The 11,317-nt window shown below is 48.6% G+C and overlaps 1 non-coding gene across 1 annotated transcript; it reads right to left on the bottom strand.

Annotated features, from left to right (window-relative positions):
* Positions 1-506: 506 nt before the first annotated feature.
* LOC136020238 (small nucleolar RNA SNORA14) lies at positions 507-641 on the bottom strand. Its single transcript, XR_010615254.1, has one exon. It is a non-coding gene; the product is annotated as a small nucleolar RNA SNORA14 (small nucleolar RNA).
* Positions 642-11,317: the final 10,676 nt, after the last annotated feature.

The raw sequence follows: 11,317 nt of genomic DNA on the forward strand, positions 1-11,317 counted from the left end.
TCCCTGGATGCTACCCTGCTGTTGGCTTCCCCCTTGCTCAGGAGCAGCCCTATTCTTGCTGCTTTTCACTCTGAGGACTACCTCCAGGGCAACCAAGGAAGCTCCTGCAATGCATGGAGAGCTTGAGCAGTGCACTGGTGTCTTCCAGCTCCTTCAGGAAGAATCTTAGAATAGCTTGCTGGAAGGAATATTAAAGCTCATCTGGTTCCAACCCCCTGTCGCAGGCAGGAACACCTTCCGCTCAAGCAGGTTGCTCCAAGCCCCATCCAAGAAGGCAGGTATATCCTGAAGGGGCAGTGAGGCAGAGAAAGCACAACTATGCCTTCAGTGCCTGTCTCAAACCATAGAATCATGGAACAGTTTGGGTTGGAAGAGACCTTCGAAGGCCGTCTGGTCCAACTGTGTATCTCAGGGTTTGTTCAAGTACCTTGGATGAATTAGAGTACCTTGAGTGCTCAGGCTTACAGGTGTATTTAAAACCTTCACTAATTATTAAACATTTAGTTGAATGTTGAAGATGTGAAGTAATGAAGAGCCACGGGAGGGGAGCTCAGTGTTTTGGATTAATCAACGGTTTTCTCTGGCATTCACTCTTACCCTGGAAGCTGATAACGGAGCTGCCAGGAGGGCTCAGAATGAAGCAGACCTCATGGCTGCTACTGCCTCTTGCCTTACCACAGCGACAACCCTGGTGTAAGAGGTGGTGTTGGTTTACCTCGTCACCTGCCAATAGCGAGCCTCATAAACATCACCACAGGGTTGTCTATGGGGGCACTGGCTTTTCTGACTGCTGAGCTCCCAGGGACAGCAGTGCTCACACAGAGAATCACAGAATCATTTAGGTTGGAAAAGACCTTTAAGATCAAGTCCAACCATTCCCCAGCACTGCCAAGGCCACCACTAACCCATGGCACTGAGGGCCTCATCTACACAGTTTGTGAATACTTGCAGGGTTGGTGACTCCAGCACTGCTCTGGGCACCCTTTGGGGCAGGAATTGTTCCTCATCTCCAACTAAACCTCCCCTGGTGCAGCTTGAGGCCGTTTCCTCTTGTCCCATCCCTTGTTCCTTGGGAGCAGAGCCCAGCCCCTCCTGGCTCCATCCTCCTGTCAGGCAGCTGTAGGGAGCAATCAGGTCCCCCCTGAGCCTTCTCCAGGCTAAACCCCCCCAGGTCCCTCAACCGTTCCTCATCACACTTGTGCTCCAGACCCTGCACCAGCTAACAAACAGAAGTGACTTCCTAAGGGAAGCAGCCCATTGCCCAGAATACGTCCTTCCTGACAGTGCCTGCGATCTCCATTTGCCTGATGTTTTTTCTTGCTATCAACTCTGCAGCATGATTGTTGGGAATACAGCACTGGGTGACCATGATGGATGAGGGGAACTTCTGGGCTTGCTTTATCACCCAGTTTCAGGGTTCTCTGCAGCTTTCTGATGATACCTGCAGGCACTGCTGTAGCTGGCAATGGAAATTGTTGGAAAAGTAGGAAAGGCCACCTTGCTATATAGAAGCAGCCTGTAGAGGAGAGCCTAAATCCTCCAGGATAAGCTTGCTCCACGCCTCAAAGGATGCAACCTCATGCTGTGCTTGGGGACTGAACCCTGGAAGCATATTGTGGCCAAAACCAGTCCTGTGGGTACCTGTGGCCAAGCTTGTGGGGATCCTGCCTGTGCTCATCACAGACCCTGCAAATGAGAGGATCACACACCAGTGCTTTCACATGGAGGTAAATATCATTCCCTGGCACAAACCCTTAACCAGGAAGCATTTCTCTTGTACTTGCCCTCATTCCAGGTTAAATATGATTGACCTCCTCCTGGGTTTTGGAGGTATAAGAGGACTGCTTTCAGTATTTAGGCTGTGCTTTGGGTGGGATGGGGAAAGACCCAGATTCTGTTCTGTTGCTGCCTGTGGGGGTTCTTAAGTGTCAGCTGCTGAGGGATAGAAATGCTGAATATATCAGGCTATTCAGAATTTGGTTTATCCTCTTTTGATCTCATATTTGTGTCTTTTTTTCAGGGCTCTGGATCTGTTTATGCACCCCACCCCCTTCACTTCTCTTTTACTTTCTCCTTATAACTCTAATCATCCCTTTTAGCTTCTAAAGATAGGATAATGTTGTGATAGGGAAAAAAGTAATTTTGCAGTGTCACCTAAAAATGGGCATGTTTGGAGTCAGTCAGTTCTTGGAATGCAGCTTCAGAATTAGGCACAACTTCCAAAACTCCAAATCTGGACTTTTCTTGCGCTGTGCGGAGGGCTAGGTAACCCTTGAGACGGTGCCTGCTCCTCCCCTGCCATGAATGCTTGGCTCTGAGGCATTGTCTGGAGTCCAGGATCAAATAGGAAGGGTGGGGTGGAAGTCTAACATGCTTATGTTGGCTTTGATGGCTTTAAGAAGTGTCATGGCAACAGTGCTAGCTGGATAATTAATATTGCACACAGGATTATAGTGCAGGAATAGAAGACAGTGCTTTAAATGTATAAAATTGCCCTTCTGCATGAGCCTGCTTTCCCAGCTGGGTGGGGACAGCTTTATTTCGGGATCAGCAGAGCCATGGGAAAGGTCAGAGGACCTATATCCAGTGCCTTAGCTGACCCTATTTCTAGCACAAGGTTTGGCTTACGGACACAGCCATCAAGCCTGTTGGAAAGGAGCAGGGCACTGCTATGTGCAGCGGGTCCTGAGATCCCAGCCAGCAGCAAAGGCAGTGGGAAGCCAAAGCAAACAAGCTCTCTGGGATGCATCCTGCAAACCAGGAGCTGCAGGTGAGGGGACATGTGCAGGTGATGGAAGCAAGCCTGATGTGGTTTTGCCTTGCTCACAGACTGACCATAGATCCCCAGGAGTGGGGGAAGCTCTGGTGGGTGGCAGGATAGGGGCATGATGAGGAGCCCCTCCAACAACTGTTCGTTACCTCAGTGGTCTGTGTGGGAGTCCTGCTCCATTCTTGCAGACCAAATCCATGAGCAGAGGCAGGTTCACCCCCCACCCTCTCCTGGCACAAGGCAGTTCTTCCAGCAGGGAGAAGTGGATGGCATAAAAGAGCCAAAACTATACCAACCCTGAGCCATGGTGTCTGTCTCCAACAGCCTCCCAGTTTGCCTTTATGTTTTACTGTTGCTTGTCCTTGCTCCTGGCCAGCCCATCCTGACCTCTGGATGCTTCCTCCAGATGAAGGTATTTGGTTACTCTGGAGAAAGCAGCCATTTCAGTTCTCTTCCAAACTAAGCAGAGAGCAGGAGCAAGGATAAGGAAAGAGTTGGGTTTCCTCTCTGGGGCCCAGCCAGAGCCTTTAACCAAAGATAGAACAAAATGCCCGCAGTGAAGTGTGAGCAAGCAGAAGGAGCAGCTCTGCTGTTCATTAAGGCAGTGTAGGTGTTAGCTTATATAGGAAAGTCAACCGACTATTGCTGTGGGGAGCTGTTAACTTGAATAGCAGTGGCCTGTTACAAGTGAAGTGGTACTATTCGGGCCTGAAAGGAGGAATGTTAGCTATTGTAATTGCAACTGCAGTAATGAGGAGCTTGGGAGTGGGGCTGATAAGCAGCTAGATAATAGACTAATGAGCAGGATGGCTATAGTCTGTCAAAGGAGTAGCTAAGGTATCTGCAGGACCCCCATGGTATTGTACCAGAAGGAAGTGTGGACGAGGAAACAGCCAAATATAGCTTCTAAAAGATGTATAGGATGAACTGAGCACTTAATGCTGATAATAATTGGAGCTTGAGGGTGTGCTTAGTGTATGAATAAAGTAATTAACCAATTAAAAATGCACAAGAGACACATGATAGAAAATGATAACCAACAGGAAAATGATTGATGCCCTGTACAGGGAGCTGGAACATTCAGTGTGTGTTATTAGGAGAGATGCCTGGGCTCTTCAGATACGGGCATGTGTAGACCCACTGGGTGCTCTTTGATCACTGGTCTACAGTGTTGTACTTGCCAACTGCTGTGCTGCCTGTGTGATAAATTGCCTGGAATTAATTCAACCCCCCTGTTTGCAAGAAGAAGGCTCTGGGAAATGTGTGGAATCCATATTGGCTGGCTTTGAAATGACCAAGCATGTGGCAGGGCCCTGGGGGGCATCTGCTCTCCAGGGAGAGGGGATGCGAGAAAGGAGGAGTGGCCAGCCCAGTGTGGCACATGTAGAAGTCCCCACAGGAGCTGGGGGGGATTAATCTGGTGAAGCATGATTGAGTTATCCTTTGCTAGTTTACTTTTTTAAGACCCCAGAAAATGTCAGTAAAAGAGATGAAGATTTCATTGACTTTCAATGCCTTATTTTAAAGCAACAGTGAACTCATGTGCCTCTGGATGAGCACTGTGACAAAGTTCTTGCACAGTCATTATGTTCTTTCTTCTCGAGATCCAGCACACCAAGAGCACAGCTGCTGTGGTGTGGGGGTAAATCAGGGCTTATCCTGTGGGCTGTAGGACCCTTTGCTTGTTACAAAACTGGGAAAGTGTTAGGAAAAGAAGGCAAGTTGCTGTGGGAAGGGAAAGATTGAAGTGACTTGATGCCACCCTGAAGAGCCACATATTACCCTTGCCTCTGCTACAGAGCTCCCATCTGATGGCTGGCGAGTTCTGTACACCAGATATTTCACTGTTGATTTCTAATGTGTTCCTCATTTCCTGGTATCTGGCTGGAGACCCTGCTATTTGAATTGCTTAAGGCTGAGCAGTTGCACTACAACCGGAGTCGGTGCGATCCTTGCTCTGGACATGCAAGTCATCCTTGTAATAACTTTGCTGGGGAAAAAAAAAGAAGGAGGAAAAAAAAAGGAAAAGCAATAACAAGGGAAAACCCAAACAGCAAAACAAAGCAGGGACCAGGTGCCTCAGACTTGGTGCCTAAAACTAATGGATCCATTTAATCTTCATAAACCCCTTCACCGTACAGGATCTCGTGCAAATGAATTCTTGAATGTCTGTGAAGCACTTGGATGCCAGAATGATGAGTTTCATAGGAAAGCAGATGAGGACATTAATATTTCTGTTTGCTGCAGGACTAGGACAGTGGACAGTAAAAAGGCAGTGAGCTGCATACTGAAAAATGAGTAGAAAACAAAACAGGAGGCAGGTGCTCACTCATGCACAGGCAGCCTCACTGCTGTTTACATATAGGGTTTGCTCCACGCTTACTTATGGTGCTTATTTGCCTTGATGGCCAGCACACAGTTCCTAGTTGGTCCTATGCTGCATCTCTGCCACAGAGCAGGTAGACTAGGGCCAAACTTCATAATCCTGTGAGGTATTACTGGGAGCAGAGAGGTGGGATCATGGGGGTAGGATAACAAAGGAACACCAGCTGATGGATGCTTGGCCAGCCTTGGTGCACCAAGATGCAAGCAAAACCTCCTGTTTGTTTTGCAGAAGCTGTGAGTTTTAAGGTGATTCAACAGAGGACAAAGGGGCTGTGAGCACTTGAGAAACCCTTGAAGCCACTTCCCAGCCCTTGGTGAAAGTGCCAGGGGAAAAAAGAAACTTGAGCTCTAATGATTTCAGCTTGCCAGTATGGAGAATTGCATGTCTTCAGCATCTCACCTGGTCTCCTGCAATCCAGGCAGTGATTCGCCTTCCTAGACAGGCAGGAGATGCTGCCAGGGCTTCTCTGCCTGGAGAAGCATAAGCTCCTGACACAAGGACTGAGCAGATGACTCTGTCATGTCACCTCTGCTGCTGCTGAAGCGCAGTGGCTGACGAACCACCAGGCACTTTGCACAGACAGTGTCTCCAGGGGTGTAGGATCAAAGCACATGTGCTGCACCGCTTCAGTAAATGCCAGCAGTCCAAATAATTCTGCTTCCTTTTCTCACATCCCATACGCTGTTTTAAATGTCTTGGTATATACAAGTGTATGTTGTGCTGCAGTGATATATTGATGTTTCCTTTCTACCAGGTCTTTCATAGGCCTAATCAATGGTAAAGTGCAATATCTGTTTCTCCTTGAATGTGAGCACGCTGTGAGCTGCTGGAGCTGAGCAGCAGACCTGGTGTCCCAGGAGGGCAACAGTTAGCATGCAAATGGAGCAAGCCTTCCCGCAATGCCCCACCAACCTGCCTAGAGAGCAAGGAATAGCCAAGCTGTGATTCCCTCCATGTCTGCATCCGCAGGGGAATCGGAGAAATAATCAGTCTTCTTATTTTGTTTCTTGCCCTTTTTATTCTGCTGCTTTGCCCTACCCGTCATTTTACTGTGTCTCCTGTCATCTTTCTTTTTCTCTTTACCTCCTTTCACCATGGAGATGGCCAAATTATTGACTCAAGGCTGTTTATCTGAATGTTTCAACCCCCTGAGTCTTCTCGCAATATGACTTGAAGTACTGCATCATATTCATGGGTTTATTTCTAATGGCTTATTAATCAGTTTCCCTCTGCACAGTGGAGCCTGTAGGGTGACCTCAGACTATGTAGAACAGCAGAGACTCAGTTAAAGGACACTCTACCTTGGGGTATGACATACCAGCTAAAGACTGGGATTCTTCTTGCCTGCATGATTAAATGCTGTAAGTACATCTGCCACTACTGAAAACATACTTCCTTACTCCGTCAGTGAATGAGTTTGGTCCTTTGAATAAATGAGCCTAAGCTCTGGACTTGAAATCCACAGCTTATGAGCATGCTGCAGATATTAGTCACATTGTTTAATGCAATACTGGAAAGCTCTTGGATGCTACAGCGACAAGCACAGTGTGAGCACTTGTACAAACTAGAACAAAAAAGCTTCTTCCTGCAAGCAGTCATGAGCAGGCTTAATGTAATTCTGTTTCTAGCAGAGAGGAAGTCTGCCCGACCCACTCATTTTCTCTGCCTCTCTATTGAATGAGTTTGATATCTGTGTTATTGAAGAGAAGTCAAGCCAAAGAGAAGAGGTTTGCATTTATGCCCTGATTCAGAAAATCGCTTGAGAACATACTTAACTACTTAAACCCATAGTTAGAGCTGAGCATTTGCACAAGTGCTTTGTTTTACAGGGATTGAAGCCCAGATCCAAGGAAAAACAAATCTTAGGTACCTGAAGTGGTACTAGGAGAAAGCTGGCACATCCAATAGAGCATAAGATATTTCTTAAAATCCTATTGAAGTTGTCCCCACCAGGAAGATGCCCACTTCAGCTGATGGTAAAATGTGCCTTTTTTTTCTTCCCTAACAAAGCCTAAAAGTTCCTTGTCCCTGCTGGGGGGCATCTTAGCAGCAGGGCATCCTTTGGGTCCCCTTCAGAGCCCACCCAGGGCATAGAATCATAGAATCATAGAATAGTTAGTGTTGGAAAGGACCTCAAGATCATCTAGTTCCAACCCCCCTGCCATGGGCAGGGACACCTCACACTAAACCATCCCACACAATGTTCCCTTGATGGCAAGGGATGCAGGTAGGTGTCGTGTCTGGAGGAGAGTGGGGTGGGCTTCCAGGCGAGATGGGATCCTCCTTGGCATGCCTGCTGCTCCTTGGCATGCCTGCTGGTGAGTGCAGGGCAAGGGCAGAGGGACAGTGCTCTGGGGCATCCGTTGCTGTTACAGGCTATGGCTTCATAATGAGTCATGTTGTATGATTATATGAGATAATACAATTGCACTGTTAATGTTAAGAATAGCCATAAAAGTTCTTGCAAAGGATAATGAGATCTGAAAGACTTGGCAGCGTTTTGTGTGCATCCTGGGTAGGGGTATTCCACTGCTCACATTGTCTCCTTGCACAGGCCTCCCCTGACTTGGGGTCAGCTACCGTGTGGCAAAATTGGCACATTAGCTGCATCCTCATGCTCACAAACAGCTGTTTAGATAGCTGAAACTGAGCCTTTCCACTTAAACCAATCCATATCCATACTCAGTTCCCATTTTCTGTCCCTTGTCAGCTGCATTGAGGTGGTTCAACCCAAAAATAGGGCACAGAAGGGACACTTACCAGGGTGCACCTGGTTTTGCATGTCCTGAGGCATCTCCTGATACGGTATTGCTGTGGAGCACCCAACACTCCTGCTCTTCATGAGCGGGTACCAAATCCTGAGCATCTCCCGCTGCAGCAGCATCCCACCCATATACAGGCAGTGTCCAAGCAGTTGCCACAGAAGCCAGCTCAGTGAGGAGGAACAGCTTCAAAATCTCCTTTCTGAATAATGTCAATATTTAAATTCTTGAAGTTGAGTTGTTCTTTACATGACTTTCTCCCAGAAGCGCCTGTTACATGGGTTTGAATAGACAGGGACCTAAGAGCAGCACAACCAGCAACTGACGGAATTAATAAAAGAGAAGCTGGGACTTAGGAAAATAAGATGATATTAACAAGATAATTATCTCATCAAATTAGTCCAGAGGGAGCCAAGCCAAGCTCCACTCAGTAGCCTAGAAGGAAAGGAACTGGCAGGGGAAGCTATTTGTATAACAACAATAGAAACACTCTGCCCTTCTCTAGGAAAGGGCTTGGAGCAGCAGACACCACTGTGATAAGCACTTTATAAATGCAGATAGAGGGAACCTTTTGTCTGAGGAGCTCAGCGCAGTTTCCACTGAAGAACAGCAGCTCTGCAGCCTGCTGTGGGAGGCTGAGGCAAGGACAGGGACCTCAGCTCCCCAGGGCAGCTGCAGCACAAGGGCTTCACCAGCCGGCAGAGCAGCCCATCCACCCTCACCCGTTTTCCCCATGCTATTGTCTCTCTCTCCTCCTTCCTTGTATGTGGTTTTGGTTTTCCTCTGCTCTTCCGAGGCCCACAGAACTAGTTTCCATCCTGAGCCCATCTGGATTTAACCTGAATTTAGCCTCTCATTGATCTCATCTCTTTTGTTTTCACATCTTCCCCTTCTAACAAAACAAAATGACTTGGTAGGAAACCTGTGCTAACACAACCCCTCTGGTCACAGCGCAGTTGAGCTCTCTATGGGCAGTTCAGGGGGAAGCTCTCCCAGTAAATACAGCAGTGAGAGTGTGTCCTGCTCCGTGTGCCTCTGGGCTGCTCTGCCTCCCTGGCAGCAATGCTAGTCAGCCTGGAAGGCAAGGGGGGCAGTTCTCAGGAGCGAGTTCAGAGGGCTTTCTACTCCTGCATCCAAGCATTTCCCAGTATTGAACCCTGAATCCAGGGGGAAAACCCTGCACAGAGCATCCTCCTCTCCCTGTCAAACAAGCTCATAAAGGATGTGTTTCCCTGTGCTTTCTCAGGCTTTCAAAATGAAAGCATGTGTGTATAATTACACTGCTGTGCTGTATTTCAGGCATTTTAAGTAACTTAATTCTCATTCTTTGGTGCTGTTTATGTGGTAGCAGTTTCCCTCTAAACACAAAGCACCTTAAGGCTTTTGGTGTACTCCGTTTTGTAACCTACCTCAAAGCAACTGACTTTGTCTGCTCCCCTAGATGGCAACTTAAGACAAGTATTTATCCATCAGAGTGGAGTGTCTCAGGGAACACTGGTTGGGCAGGAAGGCGTAGGAGCTGGAGCAGATGATGGACAGGATTTTGATGAACGCAGCACGATGCTGTTGCAAACCAGACAAATGCCAGGTTGGGCCACGTTGTGGGTGAGCTTCTGCAACGATTTCTCATCGCTTCCCTCTCAAATGGGAAGGTTAAATCTCTGCCCGTTTTGCTGTGCTAGAAATGTCATGGAGCCACAAACCTGATTAGTCCCTTTGCTGTGTCTAAACAGGGACTGGGAAATGCTTTGAGATCCAGACCTGGGCTGTGCTCCTGCTCTGCATCTCCAAGAGGTGCCCAGGCACCCCTGACTTGGCTCCTGCGGGCAATGGGAGGTGTTTGGACTGGGGGCTGGGATGTCCCACATGGGAGGCAGAGAACAGGGTCCTGTACCATGCCCTATCAGGGTTTTTAGCTGCATCTTGTCTGGCAAAACCTCCTCTTGCTCTACCCACCATTTCCTTCATCTCCTGCTCATCCTTGTCCTGTTGTTGCTTCCCTGAGCTGATGAGCATCCCATGGGGGAGTGCATGGGTGAGTTGTGGGGCTTCACCTTTGGAGTAGATACTCTGAAAGACCTTCCAGGGTATCTTTGGAGTAGATACCCTGAAAGGTCTGAACTGGTACAGCCAGTTTTTCTAGGTTGATCCTGGACTTACAGAGCAACAGCCTTGAGGAAGCAAGCTGTGTTCAGATGCTTAAAATGTTGAGGACTGTGTAGGAAAGCTGGGGACCAGAGGGATCTGCATACCCACTGAGCAGCAAGAGACAGCAAAAGATGCTGGGCAGCCACCTCCATGGGGATGCATGGGCATTGTGGTGGGGATGGTGCTGTGGTGCTGCCCTGGAAGATGTTGTACAGATGCAGAAAGGCAGTCCCAGATAAAGATCATAGAATCATAGAATGGTTTGGGTTGGAAAGGACCTTAGGTCTAGTTTCAGCTACATGCCATGGGCAGATCTTACTCCCCAGTGGCCCAGCACTTGCCATGCTGGCTTGGACAGGCCACTTTGGTGCAGGGGACTTGGTGGCTGTGCCACGGGCTGCTGTGACTGCAGCTGCTGGTGCTGGATGGCTGCTCCTTCTCTGTTTGCCCTGGCTGAGCACGTCATAGCATCCTTTGGTAAACAAATGCATGTCATGGAACGAGTGAATGGGTAAACGAGTGAATGAAGACTTTTGGCTTCTTCTGCCTGTGGAGAAAGCCGCACGCTCCCCGTGCGCCAGGCTGCTGAGGTCTGCCAAGTGCAAAGCCATCTGAAAACGACTCAGTGAGCTAGAAAATGCCTGGTCTGTTGTGTGAAATTCCTCTGCACCAGCCCTGTCACTCCTCCTCAGCTTTGCGCCCAGCTCTGCCTTTGATGGGCATCCCTCGTATTAATTAAAGGGGACAGGGTGCAGGGAAAACAATAGGGTGTGTCTTTTGGAGTCGCAGCCCAGCCACCTCTCTGGTCTTGGCTATCCCTTTGCTCCGTCTTCCTGGCGAGCTGCCACCGAGATCACAGAAGGGGCAAGAGGCAAAATGTTTGGTGCCACTTCCAATTAGTAAATTATTTCATCTTCTGGTTCCCAGCTCTAAATCTGCTATGGCGGCTGCAAGATACCTCCCGTGGCTGACGAGATGGATGCACAGGATATTCTTTTAATTTGAAGGAGGGGAAAAAACATCCTGTTTTTAACCCAAAGCATCCTCAGATGTGTTCCTTGTGTGATCTCTAGCCCCCAGCTCTGCTGGAGCGCAGGCAGCAGAGAGCACTGGGAAACCTGCCTGCCGAGGCACGGTTTGTGTGTTAGTGTTACAGTGTGGGTAATGATCCCCTGCAACAATCACTGCCCGCTGGCTCCCCATGGAGAAATCCAACCTGACGTGGGGATCCAGCCTCCCTGAGAGCTGGGC

The sequence above is a fragment of the Lathamus discolor genome, chromosome 10 (assembly GCF_037157495.1).
Source record: "Lathamus discolor isolate bLatDis1 chromosome 10, bLatDis1.hap1, whole genome shotgun sequence".
NCBI classification, from domain to species: domain Eukaryota; kingdom Metazoa; phylum Chordata; class Aves; order Psittaciformes; family Psittacidae; genus Lathamus; species Lathamus discolor.